Source organism: Giraffa tippelskirchi, chromosome 5 (genome assembly GCF_054371585.1).
Source record: "Giraffa tippelskirchi isolate mGirTip1 chromosome 5, T2T-mGirTip1v1.2.pri, whole genome shotgun sequence".
In the NCBI taxonomy this organism is placed as follows: Eukaryota; Metazoa; Chordata; class Mammalia; order Artiodactyla; family Giraffidae; genus Giraffa; species Giraffa tippelskirchi.
The window spans coordinates 38,416,612-38,443,198 of NC_137279.1; the positions used below are offsets into that span (position 1 = coordinate 38,416,612).

General features: G+C 40.7%; 1 protein-coding gene across 3 annotated transcripts in view; it reads left to right on the plus strand.

Annotated features, from left to right (window-relative positions):
• Positions 1 to 26,587, plus strand: part of TNFSF4 (TNF superfamily member 4) — a 134,872-nt gene that overhangs the window by 47,576 nt on the left and 60,709 nt on the right. The window contains exon 3 of one of the 3 annotated variants that reach the window (XR_014052669.1): positions 427 to 542. The exons of the other annotated variants lie outside the window; for them this stretch is intronic. The gene's annotated coding sequence lies outside the window, so the exon portion shown is untranslated. The remainder of the gene's footprint in view (positions 1 to 426; positions 543 to 26,587) is intronic. 3 annotated transcript variants of the gene reach the window in all.

Below are 26,587 nucleotides of genomic sequence, written 5' to 3' on the forward strand. Positions count from 1 at the left end.
TCTTCTCCAACACCACAGTTCAAAAGCATCAATTCTTCGGCGCTCACCTTTCTTCACTGTCCAACTCTCACATCCATACATGACCACTGGAAAAACCATAGCCTTGACTAGACGGACTTTTGTTGGCAAAGTAATGTCTCTGCTTTTAAATATGCTATCTAGGTTGGCCATAACCTTCCTTCCAAGGAGTAAGCGTCTTTTCATTTCATGGCTGCAGTCACCATCAGCAGTGATTTTGGAGCCCAAAAAAATAAAGTCTGACACTGTTTCCACTGTTTCCCCATCTATTTGCCATGAAGTGATGGGACCAGATGCCATGATCTTAGTTTTCTGAACGTTGAGCTTTAAGCCAACTTTTTCACTCTCCTCTTTCACCTTCTTTTCACCTGGATGTAGGTAACTTTTCTTCTTTTCACCTGGATGTAGGTAACTGACCACAAACCCAACAATTGGATTGATTTCTGAAATCGTGCTCATGAATAGAAAAACATTTGAGTCGTGTGCAAGAGTCCAAGAATCAAGAAAATGTTATAATCATACAGGTGAGATTTGGCATCTTGGGATAGCTATCTGCTTCTGATGTCGTCTTCTCATCCCCGTGTGGGTGTTTCTTTTCTGTTACAGCATTGTTTTTAGGTAAGTTTGAGGTCCGCTGTTGTCTCTATAGACCGATCTGGTGCAGCGGTCCTTTTTATGTGGGAAATATGAATCCAGGAATCAGTTCCCTTCAGTTTTGCTTTGTGTGAGCTAGTTAAAAGAACTAAGCTCCCTTCCATTTAGGTTGGAGAGAGTCCTTTAAAAATGCTTTTCTAGTATACATAGTTTTTTAGTTATAGGTCATGGACATCTGATCTTCATTTAAAGATAATTTACTATGACAAGCTTCAGACACAAGCTTAGAATGTCCCATTAATAATTCAGTTAAACACTTGCAATAATGTAACATATCTGCCTTTAATAATATAGTTTCATGTAATTCTTCTTTCAGTCTCATTGGTCTTCCTGTGATAATCTAGAAGGGAGACAAATGATGTTTACCAAAAGAGGTGGAAATAAGCATCTGTAACTTTAACTAATTAAGTTGTTAAAAAATTTTTGTTTATTTTTGGATGACTGGGTGTTCATTACTTGTTCTTTCTACTAAACCAGAAGACTGGGGGTGATAAGAATAATAGAAATGCTATATAATTGACCAAATCTTACAAATGTTTTAAACAGTATGTCTAGTAAAATGAATTTCTTTATCACTGTGTAGTTCTGGGGCAATTCCCCAAGTGGGAATAAATTTCTAAATCAGTTTACCCATTGATTACCTTGTGGCCCTTATGCATGGGAATGCCTTAACTCAGTGTGAAAACATACATATCATAACAGGAATGTATTGATAACCTTTAAAGGGAGAAGTTTGTATGAAATCGATCTACCAAATTTCAAAGGGACCTGCAGATATTGGAAAATCTCCTTGAGGACTGTGTAATGGCTTCTTTGGGTTATATTTTGGACAAGTGGTACATCTTAATAGACCTCCTGAGCTACTATAAAAGAAGGCTTCGAGAAATATTGTTTATCGCATAATACCATGTTATCTGGGTTCCAGTGAGTTTCTAATGAGTTATTGTAAAATAGTATATCAAGCTCCAAGTAGAAGGATAGGTGGGGCTTCCCACGTGGCGCTAGTGGTAAAGAACCTGCCTGCCAATGCAAGAGGCAGAAGAGACGCAGCTACAGTCCAGGGGGTTGCAAAGAGTCGGATACAAGTGAAGTGTCTTAGCAGCAGCAGCAGCAGCATAGGCTTCCTGTATGGGCCTGTCCACAGCTCTTTGTTGAAGTTGAGTCTTCTGTGCTCAAGTGTTTTTTTCTTTTTCTGGCACCATTCCCTGACTCTTTAATGGTATGTCAGTAAGTTTACTGGGAGGCTGAAAGGAAAGGCAATGGTTATTTGGTGGTTGTTGTTATTTTGTAAAGCTGCTGTCTTGGCACCATGATCGGCAAAAGTTTCTTTTTGCTTCTGCAGTCTCAGCCTTTCGGTGACCTGATACCTTAATGATAGCAAGTGTACTCATAGCAGAATTGCATATAGTAATTCTACTACTTGTTTTATGCTTTTGATAGGCTGTCCTGAAGATGCTAAAATCTTCTTTGCTTCCAAAGGATACCAAAATCATGTGCCATCCCAAAGGCATGGCATGTATACGTTAGCAGATTTTCCTTTTGGCTGCTGGCAGGCTCTTGTTAGTGCTGTATATTTAGCCTGTTGGGCAGAAGAGACATTAGGCAGGAAACGTTTTCAAGGTAGACACTAGAGTAACAGTGGCAGAGACAACCTGGTACTTTCCATTAGATTGTTGCAGATTTGAACCATCAGGGGATAATACAAAATCAGAATTATCCATAGTGATTTCTTGAAGATCAATTCGAGGAGATAAAAAATCCGAGGAGAGAGTGATTCATGACTATCTCTTCTGTGGTCTGACATGGCACAGCTGTTGCTGTGACTGCCCAGAGATAAGGGGGGTGGCCCTTAGTTAGCAAATCTAGCTGTTGGCTGTGATCTGACTCAGACAATAAAGAATCTGCCTGCAAGTCAGGAGACCAGGGTTCAATCCCTGGATTGGGAAGATCCCCTGGGGAAGGGAATGGCTACCCACTCCAGTATTCTTACCTGGAGAATTCCATGGACAGAGGAGCCTGGCGGGCTACAGTCCATGGGGTCTCAAAAAGTCAGACACGACTGAGCAACTAATACAACCACTGTGTTGCTGGGTTAATACTCCTGTGTAGGGACACCTTTGTTTTCATGTACAAAGGGAAAAAAGAGTAAATCAGAATTTGGATGTCCCAAAGCCAGGGCTTTTGCCAGGATTTTTTCTTTTTTTTTAAGGCCTCCATGGCTTCAGAATGTTCTGTTTCCCAGAAAAAACATTGAAGTTGATCTTTTTAAAGCAAATTATGTAATGGTGGAGCCACTAAAGAAAAATTTGGAATTCAGTTCCTCCAGTAACCTGCAAGGTCTAAGAATTTCCTTAAGTGCCTTTTTGTCTTTGGAACAAGGAATGCCAAAATGGCTTTTACTCTAACTAGATCAATTAAAGGGCTTCCCAGATGGTACACTGGTAAAAAAAAATCTACCTGCCGATACAGGAAACACAAGAAACGTGGGTTCGGGTTCAATCTCTGGGTCAGGAAGATCCCCTGGAGGAGGAAATGGCAACCTGCTCCAGTGTACTTGCTTGAAAAATTCCATGGACAGAGGAGCCTGGTGGTCTACAGTCCATGGGGTCACAAAGAGTAGGATGAGACTGAGCACATGCACACAGAGATCAATTTAAAGTCCTTCTTAAATATCATATGACTTAAATATTTCACATTAGCTTTATAAAACTTTAATTTCTCCTTGGACACTTTATGTCCCTTGGAAACAAGCTTCTGAAGTAACTCCAAAGTAGTCTTGCTGACTGTTTATTAAAGAATTTGAACACAACAGCAGATCATCTACATATTTTATCAAAATTGACTTATGAGGAAAAACCAGATGGTTTAAGTCCACTTTTAATATCTGAGAAAAGTAAATGGGGTTTTCAGTATAACCCTGTGGCATTACAGTCCATGTATATTGCTGCTCATTCCAAGTGAAGGCAAAGAGATATTGGTCATCAGGATATACAAGGATACTATAAAAAACACTGCAGAGATATTTCCCTGAAAAGAAGTCACTGTTTTAGGACTATTGGGACAGCAAGGAATGGGGCTTTGGCACTACAGAATGATGAGCAACAGTTATAGCTTTGATAGAGCTCAAATCTTGTATGAATCGGCAACCCTTGCCATTAGGTTTTTTAGCTGGCAAAATGGGGAGTGTTATAAGGACTAATGCCAAGGCACAATAAGCCCTTTCTTATTGTAAGCTGTTATTAAGGGTTTTATCCCTTTATGGTTTCCTGCCTCAGAGGGTATTGATGATGTTGGGTGGGGTTTATTTTGGCCCATAGTAATTTTAATGGGTGATGCAGACTGTACTTTTCCTGTGTCTGTTGGATCAAGTACCCATAATTCTTCAGGTAACAGTTAACAGTTTTTCTTGTTCTATGTCACTCTCCTCATGGATCACAAACATTATTTGATAAAGGAAATGTGATCTTTCAAATTTAAAAATGTTTCCCCCTTCAGAGTTAAAGAAATATGGGCTTCTTAACTTTCTAATAAATCACCACCTATCAGGTGAATAGGGATACATTCTACTAAGAAAAAGCAATGCTTTCCTTTAAGTTCTCTTAAGTAAAATTCTGAAGATAATGATTTAAGAACGCACATTAGAAACCCTTATCATTTGCTTTGAAGTTTTACTGCAAGAGAGGGAGCCTTTGATTTTGGTAAAGTTTGAAGCTGAAAAGGTGACCCCTGTATCTGTTCAGTTCAGTTCAGTTTCTCAGTCGTGTCTGACTGTGACCCCATGGACTGCAGCACGCCTGGCTTCCCTGTCCGTCACCAACTCCTGGAGTTTACTCAAACTCACATCCATTGAGTCAGTGATGTCATCCAACCATCTCATCCTCTGTCGTCCCCTTCTCCTCCTGCCTTCAATCTTTCCTAGCATCAGGGTCTTTTCAAATGAGTCAGCTCTTCACATCAGGTGGCCAAAGTATTAGAGTTTCAGCTTCAACATCAGTTCTTCCAATGAACGTTCAGGACTGATTTCCTTTAGGATGGACTGGTTGGATCTCCTTGCTGTCCAAAGGATTCTCAAGAGTCTTCTCCAACACCACAGTTCAAAAGCATCAATTCTTCGGTGCTCAGCTTTCTTTATAGTCCAACTCTCACATCCATACATGACTACTGGAAAAACCATAGCTTTGACTAGACGGACCTTTGTCTGCAAAGTAATGTCTCTGCTTTTTAATACACTGTCTCAGTTGGTCATAACTTTTCTTCCAAGGAGTAAATGTCATTTAATTTCATGGCTGCAGTCACCATCTGCAGTGATTTTGGAGCCCCCCAGAATAAAGTCTGCCACTATTTCCACTGTTTCCCCATCTCTTTGACATGAGGTGATGGGACTGGATGCTATGATCTTAGTTTTCTGAATGTTGAGCTTTAAGCCAACTTTTTCACTCTCCTCTTTCACTTTCATCAAGAGGCTCTTTAGTTCTTTGCTTTCCATAAAGGTGGTGTCATCTGCATATCTGAGGTTATTGATATTTCTCCTGGCAATCTTGATAACAGCTTGTGCTTCCTCCAGCCCAGCGTTTCTCATGACGTACTCTACATATAAGTTAAATAAGCAGGGTGACAATATACAGCCTTGACGTATTCCTTTTCCTATTTGGAACCAGTCTGTTGTTCCATGTCTGGTTCTAACTGTTGCTTCCTAACCTGCATACAGATTTCTCAAGAGGCAGGTCAGGTGGTCTGGTATTCCCATCTCTTTCAGAATTTTCCACAGTTTGTGGTGATCCACACAGTCAAAAGCTTTGGGGTAGTCAATAAAGTGGAAGTAGATGTTTTTCTGGAACTCTCTTGTTTTCTCGATGATCCATCGGATATTGGCAATTTGATCTCGGATTCCTCTGCCTTTTCTAAAACCAGCTTGAACACCTGTAAGTTCACGGTTCATGTATTGTTGAAGCCTGGCTTGGAGAATTTTGAGCATACTTTACTAGCGTGTGAGATGAGTTTAATTGTGTGGTAGTTTGAACATTCTTTGGCATTGCCTTTCTTTGGGATTGGAATGAAAACTGACCTTTTCCAGTCCTGTAGCCGCTGCTGCATTTTCCAAATTTGCTGACATATTGAGTGCAGCACTTTCACAGCATCATCTTTAGGATTTGAAATAGCCCAACTGGAGTTCCATCACCTCCACTAGCTTTGTTCATAGTGATGCTTCCTAAGGCCCACTTGACTTCACATTCCAGGAAATCTGGCTCTAGGTGAGTGATCATATCATCGTAATTATCTGGCTCGTGAAGATCTTTTTTGTATAGTTCTTCTGTGTATTCTTACCACCTCCTCTTAATATCTTCTGCTTCTGTTAGGTCCATACCATTTCTCTCCTTCCTTTTAATGGTTTTGGAAAGTTGGTCTATGTAATGGCATCAGTGTAAATTGTGTCTTTTAATAGAGGAGCTATTCCTCATCTATACCTTCCTGACATGGTGGAGTTAAGCAAAGGATCATGAGAATGATTCAGGTGTCATGCCAGAATATTTTCTAAACATTTTCTTGAACCTCCCATGATACTCTGGAATTGATTCATCTGGTTTTTGTTTATACTGCTGAATCTTTGTCCAGTGTATACAGATTTTGGAAAAAATTCTGGGGGTCTGAGTAGTTTATGAACTAATTTCTTGAATTCAGCTTGAGTTGATGGGCTGTGTAAATCAAAATCGTTAAGAGATTTCTCTGTCCATTCCTTTGAATGGATTTACTTTCAGAAACTAATAGCTGTATTAATTGATATAAATCAGAAAACCTGGGCTCATAGTTTCAGACGGTTAACTAGAATTCCTTAGCAAATCCTTTTGGGTCTTGACTAGGATTGGGAATTTTCTTAGCACAAGTTCTCAGGTCCAGGAAGTGCATTTAAGCATAAAGGATGATTCCCATCTTCCTATAATACATTTGTCCTTGAAGGGAGCTGTAATTACTTATGATTTTATGTCCCCCTTTGGTTGGAGAGAGGAAGGAGCAGGAGGTGAGGGTGATGGAAGAGAGAGAAACAGCATCTGGGCTCAGCAGTTCAGATAAAAGAAGATATAAAGGAGGAGCAGAGGGAGTTACAGGATTAATGCTGGTGGCTTTTTAAACATTCCAGCATTATTTTAAGAAATTTTTTTGTTGGTTTCCTGCAAAGAAGTTGCTTCATCATTTCCGCTGTTAGAAGCTTCTTGAATGCCTCTTGAACTAAGTATTCCATTCAGTCTGTTTGATCTTATGGCCAGCTTTTCTAGCTGGGTATGAAAAAAAGTTATTTTTGGAATGTCAAAAGAGCCCCCAGTTTGGCCATTTTAGATCAAAATCTCCTTTAGTATGATTTCTCCAATCATGTGGGTATTTGCAAGTATAAATTCCGAATGTATTTATACAGGAACCTGGCTGGGTGTATTAGTTGGAGGCTGACAATTTATCATTCCGTTTTCTTTTGGTTGGAAAATTTTGTTCCCCATTCTGAGGTTTGTCCTTCTAGTGATGATTGTGTCACTAGTGGCCCAATGAGCTGTTTGTGAACATAGCTCTTCCAGAGTCATTGCAGCTCTCTTGTTGACATATCTCGGTTTCTCCCTGTTGTATCCTAAGACTATTGTGAATGTTTATCATTCACAGTGATGATCAGATCACTGAAAGGCCAGCTCTTATGCATGTTCCTGGCAGATCAAGTTTTTAATTAAAATGAGTAGGTTTCCTTATTGCATGGTATGAGGACTTGCCTCCACCATTCCCACGGGTTTCTTTTTTTCTTTTTAGATTTATTTATTGGCTGTGGTGAGTGTTACTGCTTGTGGGCTTTCTCTAGTTGCAGTGAGCGAGGGCTACTCATCGTTGTGGTGCGTGGGTTTTTCACTGCGGGGGCTTCTCATTGCAGAACAGGCTCTATGGCATGTAGGCTTCAGTAGTTGCGGCTCGCAGGCTCTAGAGCATGGGCACATGGGCTTAGTTGCTCTGCAGCATGTGGGATCTTCCCAGACCACAGATTGAATCCAGGTCCTCTGCATTGGCAGATGGATTCTTAACCACTGGACCACCAGGGAGACCCCCTACCCCCACAAGTTTTGTAATTGCCTGAGAAAGCCACTGCTAGCCAGGAGAAGATGTCCCTTCTTTGGAGTTGAAATCTCTCATGAGATATTTTTACTTTTATTCTGACAAACTGCATTAATGTGGCTAATTCAAGGAAAAATGAGACCTAATCTCCCACCTAATAACCTAAAGATCCCCTCAGTGTCTTTAAGCAAAAATCTTCATAGTCTTTCGAGTGAGGATAACCCAAGTACCTCTTCTTGAATCTAAGTTCAAGAAAACCTGCTCCTTCAGTGAAGAGTTTAGAACCATTGAGTAAAACTTGGGCTCACCAATCGATAACAGGAGACCTAAGACCCAGGAGTGCTGTGCTGAGTCGTGTGCTCAGTTGCTCAGTCCTGTCTGACTCTTTTGAGACTCCATGGACTGTAGCCCACCAGGCTTCTCTGTCCATGGAATTTTCCAGGGAAGAATACTGGAGCAGTTTGCCATTTCCTTCTCCAGGGGATCTTCCCAACCCAGAGATAGAATTTGCATCTCTTTTGCCTCCTGCATTGGCAGGCAGATTCTTTATCGTTGTACCACCAGGGAAGCCTTAAGACCCAGGAGAGACTCACTCAAATTTGTCTGAACTCACAAAGGAGATGGACAGATCCAAGAGGCCTCTGGGAGTACCAGGGCTTTGGGTCATCAAAGAGTTCAGAAGAAGAAGCGAAATCTGCACTGGGTCCCTTCATTGATTGCCAAGGCTGTTAACTGAAAAAAAAAAAAAAAAGCACAACCTAGAAGTTGAGAATTATGGTTTATTTAGAGACCTTGTGTGTTAGTTGCTCAGTCATGCCCTACTATTTGCAACCGCATGGACTGCAGCCCACCATGCTCTTCTGTCCATGGGATTTCCCAGGCAAGAATACTGGAGTGGGTTGCCATTTCCTGTTCCAAATGATTGTAATGGGTGTCCCTTATTCTTTGGAACTGAATAATTGTCTCTCATTTCACTAGTGACAGTTGTGTTCAGACCATATATCAACTCATTTTTTAAAAAATTTAAGCCAGATTTAATAAAAACTCAGCCACCTATGTTTCCCTGGGCTTCTTGCCCAGATTCCCTAAGGATCCTGGCCTCAGAAATGCACCAGTGCCCCTTAAGACACCACATCTTACGCAGAACAGCTTGAATAACATTTTTAGGATCATCACTCAAACAACGAGATCTGGATATCAGGAGACTCCCCAGAGTACCTGAGGAGTACCAAGAAACGAGTGGGGCTCCATGGCCCATGCTGGTACTGAACCCTGGTTCCAGTGGATGCCAGATGCCTTCTGGTAGGTATCTCTGATACCCTGTTGACTACACATGCATGTTGACAGAAAGTAGATCTGATAAAGGAATGGGAAATTTTACTTGAGCCAAATTGAGGATTACAACTTGAGAACAGCATCTCAGAAAGCTCCAAAAACTATTCTGCCTATTAGACGTCAAGGCACAGTTATATAAGTTTTTGAGACAGAGGGCTGTACATTAAATGACGTTTTATTGATAGTTTACATTTTCCAGATCTAAGTGTCATCATAGCTCATTATAATATCAAAGAGGAATGTCTCTTTTAAGGAGTTGTTGATGCTAGGAGAATATTACTCTTTAGGGTTAAGCAGGTCTTTCTGCCAATGAGGGGGGTTTGATTAATACCTAATGCAGGTATGCAATGCACAGTAGAGGGTAGAGAATATGAATTTTATTTCATAGAATTTTATTTCCCAGACCTTGCCATGTGCATCTCTCTCTTCGACTGGTTCTGCTTTGTATCTTTTTGCTGTAATAATACTTTAATCATAAATATAGTGGTGTTCTCAGTTCCGTGAATTGTTCTAGTGAATTATCAAGCTAAGGGGGTAGTAGGAATCACCAGATTTGTAGACAGTGGGTCAGAAGTGAAGGTGGCCTGGAGACCTCTACACTTACAGCTGATATCTGAAATGAGGACAGTCTTGTGAAGGACTGTGCCCTTCATCTGTGAAATTTGGTCCAGTTCTATGTAGTTGATGTCAGAAGTCATTGCAGGGGACTTCCCTGGTGGTCCAGTGGTTAAGAATCTGCCTTGCAATGTAGGGGACACAAGTTTGATCTCTGGTTGCGGAACTAAGATCCAACATGCTGTGGAGCAGCTAAGCCTATGTGTTGCAACTTCTGAAGCTCATGTGCTGTGGATCCAGTATGCCACAATTACAGAGCTCCATGACTAGAGAAGGCAATGGCACTCCACTCCAGTATTCTTGCCTGGAAAATCCCATGGACGGAGGAGCCTGGTGGGCTGCAGTCCATGGGGTCGTGAACAGTCGGACACGACTGAGCAACTTCACTTTCACTTTTCACTTTAATGCATTGGAGAAGGAAATGGCAGCCCACTCCAGTATTCTTGCCTGGAGAATCCCAGGGATGGCAGAGCCTGGCGGGCTGCCGTCTATGGGGTCACACAGAATCGGACACGACTGAAGCGACTTAGCAGTATGACTAGAGAGTCTGTGTGTGCCACCACAAAAGATCGCAACTAAGACTTGAGTCAGCCAAATAAATAAGTACATATTTTTTTAAAAAAGAGAAACTATTGCAATGCTCTCCACCCCTTAATTAATTCTGGTTGAGCACATTAATAAAGTACTATCTAAATAAATTACTCTCAATGTATCAATAGATGCTGTATATCCAAAACCACAATTACACTGAAAATGAGAGTCAATCTAGAGGGACTAAATTAACATCAGAATCCTGGCTGTACAATATTTGTACTTTGGAGAAATTATGTATGCTGAAGTTAAAGTGGAGCTGTTAGTGCATCCGTGTTATTTAAAGCAATTGGACTGAATTAATATCCATGAGAGACAGGAGATTCTCAGATGTCTTAAGGTAGAAGGGATATATGGTGTTTTCTCCCCAGGGAGAGGAAGATCTGGCCTCATGTAATCACACCAGCCACATGGGCAGTGAGTGCAAAAGTAGAGAAGTGATCTAAAGAAGAGCAGGCATCCAAGATTATTTTAATCTTTTTGCTTCATCTACCAAAAGCTTCCATGTAACCTTTATATTTGAACCATATATTTGGACCCTTCTTTGAAGGGCTATGAATTCAAGTGTAGGGATTGTGTTTAAACACTTGCGTATTCTTTAGAGGTGTGTGGTTAAAAGTAGAGCAGGAGGAATGTAGCTGACATCCACCTCACAGGATCTTCCCCCAAAGATAAGGGGAGTATCTCTTTTTTGGTTGCTGCATTCATGCTTCTAAGGAAAAGTATAGTGCAGTAAGAGATGTTGGAAGCCTTGTTCTGTCTTTGTTTTATCCAGAGTTACTCATTTCCAGGGTTAGAAGTTAGATCAGGCAATGAAAATTCCTCAAACTGACTCTCTCTCTTCTATGGTTGCTATGGGCTCCCGTCAAATTTGTCTGTCGAAGCCTTTACCCCCAATATGATGATATTTCAAAACAAGGCCTTTGGGAGACAGTTGGGTTAGATGGGGTCAGGAGGGTGGGACCTTCATGGTGGAATTGGTGTCCTTAATAGGAAGAGATACAGAGCTCTGTCTCTCATGTGAGGCCACAATGTGAAAGGTGCTTTATGCAAGCCAGAAAGAGAGCTCTCACCAGGAACCCAGCTGGCCAGCATCTTGATTATGAACTCCCCAAACTCTGGAACCAATTGCTATTGTTTAAGCAACTCAGTCTATTGTATTATATCATAGCAGCCCAAGTAGACTACGACAATGGCTTCTGGTAATTTTGCTCAAAATCTGGTAAATCTTTTATTGCATATTTTATGTTGTAGTATTTTTCTGTCTGTGTGCTTGTGTTTGTCTTCATAGATAACATTGATGGACAATTGAGACAAAGTCAGGCACTGTTGTTTTTCTATTATTTAAACTAAGTTCAGCCTTGATACTTTTGACTTTTCTTCCCAATTTCTTTTATCTCTCTTTTAACAAAACTGGGGGTGGGGAAGAGTAGGAAGATGAGGAGAGAATCAAAAACTGACAGATGATGAAGGTTAAGCAAAATTAAGCAAAGAAATCTTAGGTTAGCTCCTAAGCCCAAAGCAGGAAGTTTCAATAGACCCCTGAAAGGACTTCTTTTTGCTCTGCTAATATGCACCTAATTTTAGCTAAGTATGTCTGTCTAGTCAAGGCTATGGTTTTTCCAGTAGTCATGTATGGATGTGAGAGTTGGACTGTAGAGAAAGCTGAGGGCCAAAGAATTGATGATTTTGAACTGTGGTGTTGGAGAAGACTCTTGAGAGTTCCCTAGACTGCAAGGAAATCCAACCAGTCCATCCTAAAGGAAATCAGTCCTGAATATTCATTGGAAGGATTGATATTGAAGCTGAAACTTCAATACTTTGGCCACCTGATGCGAAGAACTGACTGATTGGAAAAGACCCTGATGCTGGGAAAGATTGAAGGCAGGAGGAGAAGGGGATGACAGAAGATGAGATGGTTAGATGGCATCACCGACTTGATGGACATGAGTTTGAGTAAACTCCAGGAGTTGGTGATGGACAGGGAGGCCTGGCGCACTGCAGTTCATAGGGTCATAGAGTTGGACATGACTGAGCGACTGAACTGAACTGAAACTATTTCTGTTTCCCAAACAAAAACCCAAATACAGATCTTACCTCCTTCCCCCCAGTTTCCAAAGAAAAAAGTAATCCAAAATAGGCCATACCCCCATTAGAAAAATTGTTAACTTGGCCATATCATTCCATCCAATATCAAATAGCTAGTAAAATCGTAATAAACCAATACAGTATACTAATGCATATATATAGAATTTGAAAGATGGTAACGATAACCCTATATGCGAGACAGAATAAGACACAGATGCATAGAACAGTCTTATGGACTCTGAGGGAGAAGGTGAGGGTGGGACGTTCTGAGAGAATAGCATTGAAACATGTATATTATCATATGTGAAACAGAACATCATTCCAGGTTCAATACATGAGACAAATGCTCAGGGCTGGGGCAATGGGATGACCCAGAGGGATGGGATGGGGAGGGAGGTGGGAGGGGGGTTCAGGATGGGGAACACATGTAAACCCATGGCTGACTCATGTCAATGTATGGCAGAAACCACTACAATATTGTAAAGTAATTAGCCCCCAACTAAAATAAACAAATTTATTTAAAAAAAAAAAAAAAAAAACAACCTAAATGGTATTTCTCCATGGGGATTGGAAAGGAGGTGGGAAGAAGGAACCTTGAGCTCCCTCTAGAGGTTGGCAATAATATTCCTATAAATTAGGTTTTACATTATAAATTGACTTTTACTTTCTTACATAATTAACTGTTCTGGCATCAGTCATCCTGCCAAAGTCACGTTCACAACTTTGAGGAGCGTTAAAGTAATTAACAAATTGAAGAGAAGGCACAAGTAAGGCACATACGCTAAAAAAGGCAGGAGGGCATGCTGTCCTTTATGTCTGTTCTTTACGACCCTTGTTGTGAGCATCCTAGTAATGGACATGAATGTCGAGATCCAGCTGATCTTGATTAGCAGCTCAGTCAGACTTGACTGCAAGGTGTACTTGAGAAAGACTTTTCTTACCTCATTCCCAGGCTGCTTCTCAGACCAGTTAATCAGAATCTCTGCAGGTAGAACCCAGGAATAGGAATTAGTATTTAAAAAAAATTCTTAGGTGACTCTGAAGTGTAGCCAGGTTTGAGAACCAGTACTAGTGCAAAGATGTGCTCTTCAAACCTAGTTTCTTCCTTCTGAGCCCCAGGCTTCTTTTTTTTTTTCCTTTATCTTTTATATTTTATGATTCCGTTGTCTATGGTTACATTTTGTAGCAGGCAATTCCTTTTTTGATGTCTTTTGTATTTGAATTTTGTCAATCTTATCCAAAAGATGCTTCTAAACAGCATTTAATAAACCCATGGCTTTCTAGGTTTGCCCCATCATCCTTGATCTTGTAATTCCTACTCTTCCAGGACCTTAGACCTTGTTAATGAGATATAAGGTAAAGGTCTATATTCAGGCACAGGGCCTCATGTAAAGAATTTGAGTGTTAATGATTCTCCTGCATTCACCATACTTTTTTCCTAGGGTTACCTTTGCATTACATCCATTCTTTAAAATTGCTCCATTTAGAACTTGGTTCTTCAGTGGAACATATATGAGTTAAAAGTCTTACGCTGAAGTCAGCCAACCATAACTCTAAACTCAGTACTAGACCTACAGCCTCCACGTCCTTAGTTCTGTATCTGTCATTCTGTAGTGCCCTTCAGAAGACCTGGGAAGATAGGCCTGATGATTGCATATTGACTTGTTAACTACTGCACCCATTTTCTTCTTACAGCTATTGTTTAGCCATGACTAAAGTAACATGGAAGATTTGGAGGAAAACTCAGCTCACTTTGCAAAATGCTGGGCTGGATGAAGCTCAAGCTGGAATCAAGATTGCCAGGAGAAATATCAATAACCTCAGATATGCAGATGACACCACCCTAATAGCAGAAAGCGAAGAGGAACTAAGGAGCCTCTTGAAGAAGGTGAAAGAGGAGAGTGAAAAAGCTGGCTCAAAACTCAACATTCAGAAAGCTAAGATCATGGCATCTGGTCCCATCAGCAAAAACAAGACTGGGGGCTGACTGTGGCTCAGATCATGAACTCCTTGCCAAATTCAGACTTAAATTGAAGAAAGTAGGGAAAACCACTAGACCATTCATGTATGATCTAAATCAAATACCTTACGATTATCCAGTGGAAGTGACAAATAGATTCAAGGGATTAGATCTGATAGAGTGCCTGAATATATATGGATGGAGGCTCATGACATTGTACAGGAGGAATCTCATTAATAATTATTGTTTCACCAAGACATTTTGCACCAAGACATTTTGGAGGAGGAGAAGGGGACAACAGAGGATGAGATGGCTGAATGGCATCACTGACTCAATGGACATGAGTTTGAGCAAGCTCCAGAAGTTGGTGAAGGACAGGGAGGCCTGGCGTGCTGCAGTCCATGGGGTCGCAAAGAGTCGGACACGACTGAGTGAACTGAACTGACTGTTCATGGGGTTCTCAAGGCAAGAATACTAAAGTGGTTTGCCATTCCCTTGTCCAGTGGACCACTTTCTTTCAGAACTCTCCACCATGACTCATCCATCTTGGGTGGCCCTACACAGCATGGCTCATAGTTTCATTGAGTTAGACAAGGCTGTGGTCCATGTCATCAGTTTGATTAGTTTTCTGTGATTGTGGTTTTCATTCCATCTGCCCTCTGATGGATAAGGATAAGAGGCTTATGAAAACTTCCTGATGTGAGAGTGACTGAGTGGGTTTCTGGGTCTTGAATACTCATACTCCTAAGTATCCTGTGAGAACTCTTTGCCAACATAGCTAAGAGCAATCACTGGTCTGCTGCCTATTCCTATTCTTCAGCTTCTACTGATCCTTTTTGAAAGTGCTTCATGCTGCATTCTTTTTAAATGAGTTTGTTCACTCCTGTTTCAAGATCCTTGCTCTTAGCTTTCCTTCTGGACAAGTGGAGATCTCAGAGCTAAGCTTTTGTGTTTGGAATGTGTATGATTGGTGGACAGATGTAGGACTTAAAGAAACCTGATACCTGAATGCTAAGGAAGATTTGGCTGTGAGGGGAGAGCTGAAATATCAGGATCAAATGAGCAGGGGAGTAGCAAGATGTTGATCAAAGTTGAAGGGTTGGTAAGAAAAAAAAAAAGCTGATAAAACAGTGAGTGGGTGCAAGAGAAAAAAAAAACTTGAACATATTCCCCATTGCAAGGAAGTACAGAGGATCAGGAGCCTTTAATAGTTGTCCAAGGACAAGGGATATAGAAGGGAGCCATGAAACATTCCAAGGAAGTTCTGACACTTACCGTGCTGCAAGTAAGCTGATAATCATTTCATCTGCAACTTCTAAAATGCATTTTAAGTAGAACTTCTACCAAAAATTTTGGTGGAGGCTCACTATCTTCAAAGTATTCTATGAAATACTTGCTCTAATACCTTGTCCACCTGGGGAAGTCTCTCAGTTTCACTGGGATCACTGATCCCTCTGGTGCCTGAGTTCCTGCTTTCTCTCTGTGTTCAGCACTGGTTTGCTCACAGTGATGGAGCACACATCCTCCTCTGATGAGAGAAACTGCTTCTTGATTGGAGACTAAGTCATCCTGCAGGAGATAGCCATGTAGATATCAAGATACTCCTGGGCAAGGCAAAAAAAAAAAAAAAAAGATTCCTCCAACTTAGACTCGGGGCAGGAACACAGGGTATATTTAACCTTTCAGTGCCTCATATTACACAGATAATTATCCCAAAGGAAGAGAAAAATGAGACGTTCCATGCTGGAAGGGCTGCTTAAATAATTCTATGTATTTATTTTCAATAAATAATTTTGAATTTCTGCAACTTCAGCAGAGCCTCAAATCTCTGATTAGTATTGTATCAAGACTGTATGAAGATACATCAAGAGATCTGTAATTAAGCTGTTTAACTCTTAGTCCAGCATTTCTCCAACATAATTATTAACCACTGGACTTGTCCTTTAAGATAGAATTTCAGGAAAAGTTTAATTTATTCCTTCCCTCCATTCTTCCCCACCCTTCCTTCTTTCTTTTCTGTTTTCCTTTTGTATCGTGAGAGCTAAGAACTGGAAATAGCACAAAAGTAGACGAATCTATAGTTTGGCAGAGATTCTTTATAGTCCTAAAATATTTTGACCTTGTTAGTTAACTGAAACCTGCTGAAAACTCAAAAGCCACACAATAATAGGACATTTACATTAGTCTCTGTATTTTTCTGCCATCTGTAAAGGAGTTCAGTAAAGGACAATTCTCTATGTTTCTTTTCAGGGAAAGCGTGTTGCCATGTAGAGTAGGCTTAAAACCTTATGATGTAAATAAATCTTATGATGTAAATTGAGTAAGATAGAGGCCTTACTCCTAAGCCTCGACTCATCCAAAGTAGTACCACTGTAATAACAAATATGATAAAAAAAAAGAAAAAACTGTAAGAACTGACATTACAACCTGACAGTTCCCTATTTCCCAGGCCTTCTGCTATGCCCTTAACATGCATTTTCTCTTTTAATTCTCAGAATAACTCTAGGAGATAGAGACTGTTATCATCTCTATTGTACATATAAGGAGAATAAAGCTTAGGGAGATTAACTAGTGTAAGGTTGCACAGCTGCGAGGACTGGAACTGGGACTCACGCCTCAGTCTTTATCATCAACCTCCTATTTAGACTGTCTTGAGGGACCATCTTGGTCAGTGCTTCCATCATTCAACAAATAGGTTTCAAGTACCTTTTATCTGCTAGTGTTCTCATAGAAAAAATGGAGTTCCAATAATTTGGAAAAACATTTGTTTCAGTCCTCAAGGAGTTCCTCGATTAATTCAATTTCTCCCCACTTCATTCTATAACAACATTCCTCTTCAGATCTCTCTGTTGGGCAATTAATCAGTAGAAACTCTGATGCCTCTACAGAATCTGCAGTTAATTTAAATGGTGTGAAGTATGCCAGATGAACATAGAATTCTGGGAGCAAAGCTGCTTGAATTTGACCAAGATCTACATATCTATCTAGTATTTGCCATTTTAAACACTTAGCAATTCTGTAAAGCCCATGACCTACTTTGTGCCCTGAACCTCAATATTTCCAAAGTTGAGGTGTGTCAGAATCACCCAGAGAGCTTGTTAAAACATCGCTCTGCCCCACTTCTAGTTTCTGATTCAGTGAGTCTTAGGTGGAGCCTTAGCATTTGCGTATCTGAAAAGTTCCCTGGTGATGTGGATGTTCTTATGTAAGGATCACACTTTGAAAACCTTTGTTAAATCATCTGTGTGTAATTTCAGCCTTCCTAGTTATGTTATGAAATAATTCTGGTGTGATCCCTGATGAGTTCAGTCTCTTTGCAGTCTTTTCTTGTTGTTGTTCTCCGTCTTCGTTGCTGTGCACAGGCTTTCTCTATTTGCGGAGGGCAGGGGCTACTCTCCAGTTCTCATTGTGGTGGCTTCCCTGGTTGTGGAGCACAGGCTCTAGGCACACAGGCTTTAGTAGTTGCAGCACTTGGGCCCAGTAGTTGCGGCTCACGGGCTCTCGGGCGTGCAGATTTAGTAGTTGTGGCACATGGGTGTAGTTGCTCCCACGGCAAGTGGAATCTTCCTGGACCAGGGATCGAACCCATGTCCCCTGAACTGGCAGGCAGATTCCTATCCACTGTACCACCAGTGGTACCACTGTACTACTGAATGTCTTAAACACCTCAAGTCTCACTTTAATTATCTCTCTTCTATCCTTCAAAAAATATATATTGAAATCTGTATTGAGAAACTGGAGATTCTGAAGTGAATAAGACCCTATGACTGGAAGTTTTATATAAATACATTTACATAAAAAATCTATCTTTTAACCTCTGTCTCAGTGTAATCCACTAATTTTTAAAAATGAGCATATTCTCTCTAATGTTGAAAGTTTGTTTCAAGATGATCACCTAAATCAAAAATTAAAGTTCATCCAAGTTTTATGTGCTAAAATGATCAAAATTAGTTTTCATAAAACAAACCAATTGAGCAAATTAAATTAGAGATCTCAAGTTAGCCACTAGATGCCATGTACATAGAATAGTTCTATGTGGAAAGGTTGTATTTGGATAGGTGGCTCAAGTGCTGAAGAATCTGCCTGCCAGGGCAGGAGATATGGGTTTGATCCTTGAGTCGGGAAGATCCCCTGGAGTAGGAAATGACAACCCACTCCAGTATTCTTGCCTGAAAAGTTTCCATGGACAGAGGAGCCTGATGGGCTACAGTTCATGGGGTTGCAAAGAGTTGGACATGACTAAGCACACACACACACACGTGTACACACACACATTGATGAACAGGGAGCTTTCATGTATGGATTATCAATTTTTTACATTAATTTTGGCTGTGCTGGGTCTTTGTTGCTACATGGGCTTTTCTCTATTTGCAGCAAATGGGGGATGTTCTGCAGTTGTGACCCACAGGTTTCTCATTGCAGTGGCTTCTCTTGTTGGGGCTCCCAGGAAACAGGCTCAGTAGTTGTGGCAGGTAGGCTTCGTTGCTCCTCAGCATGTGGGATCTTCCTGGACCAGGGATCAAACCCCTGTCTCCTGCATTGGCAAGTGGATTTTTTCACTGAGCCACCAGGGAAGCCCCTGGATTATCAATTTTTAAATGCTCAGAATGCAATTAAGGATTCTTTGCACTATATTTTTTGGAAAAATACGTGAAAATTAGATGGTTTGATGATTTAGGTGTTTCAAGATCTGTAATGCTTCTGATACTCAACATGGCCACCACCAACACTGCCACCCCCCCCACCCCCCCAATACTTACTGGGAACTTCCTGTGTGTCATGTAGTATGTTTAACAATAATTGTGCATTTTCTCTGTACTCCTTGTAAAATCTCTGAGGTACTGTTATTGTCTCTATTTAACCGAGGCTTGGAAAGACTCAGCACTAAGTGTTGGTACTAGGTTTTGGTGTTGTTGCTAAGGGCTGGAAGCTTTGGTGTCCAGGTGCAGAGCTTTGACTTGGGGGGAGGGCATGTATTGTGAAATGAGTGGGTAGACTCAGGCTACTTCTCAGCAGTCACATGTGCTCTGCCCAAGTCCTCCCACTGACTTTAAAACCCAGCTAAGCTTTGCCCTTTTCCTGTGTCCTCCCACCCTTGGTGTGCAGGATGTGGCATTGTTGTAAGAGTGACATCATAAGGACCGGGATATGTAGTCCATCCTCAGACACTGAGAGGCTAGCTCCCCCTTGGTAGGCCATTTTGGAGAAATTAAATGGGCAGTTTTGTCTTTGGATATTTTCCTCAACCTTGCATTTTGATAATATGAGAGAGTCCTCAGATACTAACAAAGACCTTTTCCTTGACATCTAGATCAACTTTTCAGCACTCACAAGTCTTCTTGCTGTTTTGAAATATATCTCAGTTTTGCTCTGTTCAAAACAACTAACTATCCTCCGTTCCCTATAAACACGCACCAAGCCCCTCTGATGCTTCTGGCCTTGAAGAATGGCCCTGTCATGCTCCCAGTCATCCAAGCCAGAAGTCCATCCTTCACTCTGGTTTCCTTCACCTGCCTTCATTCCAACTAATTAATCATCTTGTCAACTCTAATTCCTAAAAGATTACCCATTCTTTTCCCAAACCACTGCATTTACCCTCCTTGCTCTTTTTATTTGCTACTCTTTCATCTTTTATTCATGTTGTCATCAAAGTGATCCTTTTAAAACAATTTATGTCTCATTCTTACTTAAATACCTTCTAACAGTTTCCCATTGCTATTAGCATAAACTTTAAATCTCTTACGGTGGCATATAGGATGCTTCATGACTGGACCTTGTGTACCTCTCTTGTTTGTCTCTGACCACTTACAGAGCTATCATGATGAATGCGTTTTTGCTTCTTGAAAGGACCACACATTCTCTCTCATCTGGGCTGGGTATATGCTGTTCTCTATCTAAAATACTCTCCCCTCAATTCCTACTTACACCTCTGACATCAGCTTAATTATTTCTTTATCTAGGGATTTTTTTTATTATTATTCTTTTTCTATTCTTCTACATGAAGGAAGATGTGATGCTACTAGTGTCTTGAACTTCTCTAATGTAACACGTTCACTTTATTATAAATTTTTGCTTAATAATCTGTCTTATCTGTTAGTATATAAGCTCAGAGACGGTAGAGACCATATTCTGTTGTTCGTAAATGTATCACATGGCTTGGCACATAGAAAGGGCAAAATAGAGCTAATAGTTAATTAACTAAAAGACTTAAGTAGGGGCAGGTGTACTTTCCTAAGTCACTGAAAGCTGCGTATACAGAACTTTCATCTCTACTAGCCTTCGCTTTGCTTGTTGGTTTTAAAAAATAAAAATGTAAAAATTCCCAAACTGTGTTGGAGGTATCTGTAACTTTGGTTTATCTTTACCAGGAACTGTGAAATGGAGAAAAGATGAATTCAGTAGTCCATATTGTCAGGTGACTGAGGTTAAAATTTCTCTCCCTTTTGCCCAGTGCTCTCAACTGAAAATCTTGGTAGACCTCGTTACCTTTAGAATTTTAAGTTTTTCCTATTAATCTTTAAAAAAATTTTCTCATTAAAAGTCACCTCAGCTGTATCCTTTCCTTCTCTTCCCCTCCAGAACACATGCTATGTTACACTTTATCATAGAGCCATTGAATCATAGGTTTGGAAGAAACCTCAGGCAACATCTGGTATAGCTCAACATTCTCTACTTTAACTCTTCTTATCATTTTCATGTCAAAGGTTATCCAGCACCAGTGGTGTGAAACTCCCTACCTCCAGGGATAGCCCATACAGATGGTACAACTTGGTCAGAAGCCCCTACCGAAAGGGCACCCAGTCCCTGGGAGGGAGGAGACATTTTCCTCACTGCCAGTGTAAACTTTGAGGGGATTTATCCATCTTTTTCTGAGACCAGATTCGATAGGGGATAAGACAAGATAACATTTAAGGCATTGGGATTCTTGGGGGAAGGAGGTTAGAAGGAAACCCTATAGAAATAGGAAAAAGGGATAGAAATTGAGATCTGGCACTTTGAGGAAAGTGAAGCTACTTCCAAGTTGACTTAAGTTCTTGTCTTAAGACTTGGGAATGCTTGAAAAGATAGGAAGGATGCTTGGAGGACAAGGGACCCAGAGTGACCCTCAGTGGTATTTATGGTGGTGTTGGTGTGTGTTTTGGGGGGTAAGTGAGCAGTAGGGAATGGAGGTTGCAAAGTTATATTTTTATTTGCACACATTTTATTGTAAGTGGCTCTTAGTTTCTAAGAGGGGAAAAAAAAGATTTTTGCAGCTAATACTTCCCCATGTGTTTTCATAAGTGGAATAAAATAATTCATGTCAACACTGTTGCCAAATACATACAGCAAATTTACATTGAGTTTTTCCTAAGCAATTCTTAAGAATCTGTCATTTTTAAAAATAAACTGAACATTCTGAATGATGAGGAAAATTAAGGAAACTCAGAATGTCTTCAAAAGCAAAAATTGCTTCCACGGGAAATGAAAATGAGGATAAATAATAAATATTGTCATTATCAACATAATTTGTTTGTATCGAGAGGGTGAGATAGTTGGATGGCATCACTGACTCCGTGGACTTGAGTTTGAGCACACTCCAGGAGATAGTGAAGGACAGGGAAGCCTGGTGTGCTGCAGTTCACAGGGTTGCAAAGAGTCGGACATGACTGAGCAACTAAAGAACCACCACAACAACAATAATACCATGGATAAAAGCCTTTACTGATCACCTAGTCCAGTGGCTTTAAAACTTTTATAAAGAAAGCTGATCTTTGTTTTATTTTTACCTCCTAAATGAAATATCATGTCAAAACTAAATAGAAAACAGTTGAAAGCAAAGCTGTTTTGATTAAAGTTGGAGTGGGACCCTCTAAGTTCTGTCCACTGGTTTCCTCTTCCTCTCTGTAGAAACTGAGAACTCTTCGGAATTTAGTTTGAAAACTACTAATCCTGTATAACCCATCATCATATAGATCTGGTTCAGACCATGCCAGGCTTTTCTTGCTATATCACATGCCCTTCTGAAATAGCATAAGCAGGAAAAGTTCAATTACAGAGGAATAGAACACCTCCTGGAAGTGAAAGTGTTAGTGGCTCAGTGGTCGACTCTTTGTGACCCCATGGACTGTAGCCTGCCTGACTCCTCTGTCCATGGAATTCTCCAGGCAAGGATATTGGAGTAGGTTCCCATTCTCTTCTCCAGGGTCCCAACCCAGGGATCCAACCTGGGTCTTCTGCGTTGCAGGCAGATTCTTTACCATCTGAGCTACCAGGGAAGCCTCAACATATCCTATAAATGTGTATTAACTATAGACACACAGTCTTTGTCTCTGTCTCTCACATACACATACATGGTGATATAGACACCTGTGCAAAAAGACATTAAAGTTATGTGAAGTGAAGTGAAGTTACTAAGTCGTGTCTGACTCTTTGCGACCCCATGGATTGTAGCCTACCAGGCTCCTCCGTCCATGGGATTTTCCAGGCAAGAGTACTGGAGTGGGTTGCTATTTCCTTCTCCAGGGGATCTTCCAGACCCAGGGATCAAACCTGGGTCTCCCGCATTGTAGGTAGATGCTTTACCATCTGACCATCAGAGAAGTCAAAATTATGTAGTACAAAGTAATGAACATACTATACATGCTTATCCAGATGTCACCTGGACACTTGACTATTACGGAAATAGGACATGGTATATTTCATGTACCCTTCAAGATTTTTATTAATACCAGGGCTTATATTTTCATAGTCATTTCTGATTCAAAACTTCTGTTTAAGTGGAATTAACCAAATTTATGAACTGTTACACTGTCTAGCTGATAATTTCCCTTCTTCCTACTGTGTCACATCAGTTATGGGACTGGGCCCTAAGGCTTAAAAAATAATCCTCTTTGTTTGAGGTGTCTTTATTTGATTCTTCTATTAAAACTCTAGAGACAGTTTTCTCTTCTAAATGCATCATTTTTATAGTTTGGGCTTTATGATTTAAATGTTTATTTATTCCTTACTATTTAAACATTTATAAGATCAGGGTAAGAAGGAACAGCTTTGACAGGGCCGGTAAAAACTTTAGTGCACTGACATTTGAAATTACAAGTGGCTACTCCCAGTTCTGGAAAACTCCCAGTGACTTATCAGGACAAATTTTGCATAATCTTTTCTAATGAGGAAGAGATGATGACAAACATAAAAGCATAAAAGAAGGAACTGTAAGAGATGGAGATGCCACCACTGTGAGTTGGTCAGTGAAGTGTGAGAATGCAGTGGGAGAGGGCAGATGATGAGAGGGTGGTGATAAAAAAAGGGGAAGTCATAAGGAAGTGGAAAGATTTTTATCTTTGACTTTTCCTGTTCTGTTTTGAGGATGGCTAGATGACTTTTATTTTCACGCTTGCCAAAATTAAGAGATGTGTGTTAGTTTTCTATCGCTGCTATAACGAATTATCACAAATGTAGTGACTTAACCCAAATTTATTATTTTACAGTTATATGGGTTGGAAGTCTGATAGGAGTTTCACTAGGCTGAAATCAAAGTGTCAGCAGAACTGTATTCCTTCTGGAGACTCTAGGAGAGAATGCATTTTCTTGCGTTTTCCAGCTTCTAGAGGCTGCTCACATTCATTGGCTTGTGAACCTCTTTCTCTTTGTTAAAAACCAGCAATATTGTATCTCTCTGACCGTTCTTCCATGATCTCACATCTCCCCAGTTTATGAAAGGTCCTCTGCTTTTAAGAGCTCATGTGATTAAATTGGGCCCACTGGATTGGCCACTGGATTAATCCATTATCATCTCTCAAGGCTGTTGACTTAATCACAGCTGCAAAATCCCTTTTGCTGTGCAAAGTAACATTTCATTGGGCATTATTTGCCCACCCCAGGATAATTCCTTCCCTGGCCTACTCTAGTTCTTTAATCAAAAGGGACACTAGTACTAACACTAATACTAGCCAAATGAATTCTTTTCTTTCTCTATTTCCTATAAAATTCATTGTTAAGCAACATCTATGTCTCTTCTGTCCTGTCTAAAGATTGTTGTTGTTGTTCAGTTGCTAAGTTGTGTCTGACCCTTTGCAACCCCATGGACTGCAGCATGCCAGGCTTCCCTATCCATCATTATCTCCCAGAGTTGTCTAAAGATGGGAGTCTCTAAATAACTGAGTGGTCAGTCCCAGGATTGACTGAATTTCTTGGTGTTTGGAGGGTAGTGTATGAAGCAGGAATAATTGTGACTAGGAAGCAGCCTTCTGTCAGCACAACCAGATTATTCCAAAAGGAGAATGAGTATTTTGACCACTATCGTTTTTTCCTCAGGGAAGACATAGTGGCCTGCAGTCTGTCCAGTTACGACACTCTTATCTCATTTTGGGCTTCCCAGGTGACACTAGGGGTAAAGAATCCACCTCTCAATTCAGGAGACATAAGAGACACAAGTTCAGTCCCTGGGTTCAGAAGGTCCCACGGAGAAGGGAATGTCTACCCCCTCCAGTATTCTTGCCTGGAGAATCCCATAGACAGAGGAGCCTGGGGGGCTACAGTCCATGGGGTCGCAAAGAGTAGTACATGACTGAGCATGCATGCACACCAAGTCTGATTAGTAGTGAAAAGAGACTTCTCATTGTAAAACTACAAACATTACATGTTGTAAGACCTAAAATTTAAGTGTTGCTCTGACATTTTTTAGCCTCACAGAACCCTAAAGGATGAGGCATGAGTTTCCCTGCTCTTGCCAGATCTGCCCCCAGTCTAGCAGGAAAGGCTCTCCACCTGGCTTGTTCTCATTGCAGCCAGACCTGCTTCAGCCCACCTAGTCTTAAACCTGATTGGATTCACCTTCCTGCCAGCCCATAGAATTATTCAAGTGAATCACATCCTCCCACAGGAACCACAGATCACTGCTTCCCACAGTCCCTGCTGTACTCACTCCTCTGGGCTGTGAGTACATGTTCCCTAATCACCTGTTGCCAGCCTCATCTGTCCAGTGTCAGGTGTCAAGTGTTCGGCCATCTTGTACTATTTAGGGACGTCAATTCCTCCTTCGCTAACTGAGTGAATGGGGAGTGATCATAACATGTTTCCTTTCCTTGTTGTGAATCTGTTCTCTGGAAAGAGACCCATGAATGCTCCCAGCCTGTAACTAAGAACCATAGGCCAAGTCTTCCTCATGTGAAAGGAAAAGAAGTCAATACACAGTGAGATCAGAGGCTCTCGGGACTTTTCTAGGGATTCCAGTAAGAGTTCTGAAATGTGACAGAGGACAGAACATTAGCTGGTTCTCACACAGCTCATTAGTTTCTTTGTACCATAACCTTTCAGACACTCACTAATAGACATTGGAACGTGTTGGAGAGACATTGATTCTTGGCAAGACAAAGCCCCATTCCATCTCACTTTCCCAATAAAGTGTTTGGTCTTGACTTTTATAGAAATAGAAAGTATGTGTGTGATAGTGATAGCTTATGGTGAACGATGTCAGATTAGTGATCTCTGAAGAAGAAGATTTAGCTTTGGGACCAGGGACCAGGCTTGATCACTCAAGAGCTTTTGTGTAGCAGAGTTTTATTAAAGTATAAAAAGGGACAGAGAAAGCTTCTGACATTGACATCAGAAGGGGGAAGAAAAGTGCCCATCCCTCGTTAGTCTTATCAAGGCCTTATATACTTTTATCAGACCCACTCCCACAACATACATCTTAAATTAACAAGATTAGAACTAACAATAGAAAGGTCTTAGGAGACCCACTCCCACAACATACTTCTTAAGATAACAAGATTAGTCAGAAGATTCTTGTTAAGGAGAAACATGTCCTTGAGCAAGATACATTGTTATATTGACTAAGACAAAGCAAGTAGAAAAAAGATTGTCCTTTTCTCCTTGAGAGCCCCAGACTCCTTTCTCCTTCTCAAGGGCTCCAGACCCCTTTCTTCTTCTCGGGGACCCTGGACTTCCTATCAACCTACCTAGTAATTTACTCTCTCAATAGCAAGATCTTCAACTGAGAAGAGATGATGCCTAGAATACAAAAGGAACTTCTACAAATCAACAAGAAAAGGAAAAGGAATTCAATAGAAAAAAAATAGGCCAATACGTTTTTAGGCAGTTGGCAGAAAGGGGAATCCTGAAGGCTAATAAGTATTTGAAGAGATGCTAAATCTCATCAATGATCAAGAAAATGCAAATTAAAATAACGGTACTACCTACACTTATCATTTGGCAAAATTAGAAAGTCAGATAACATCAAGTGCTGGTGGGGATGTGGAGAAACTT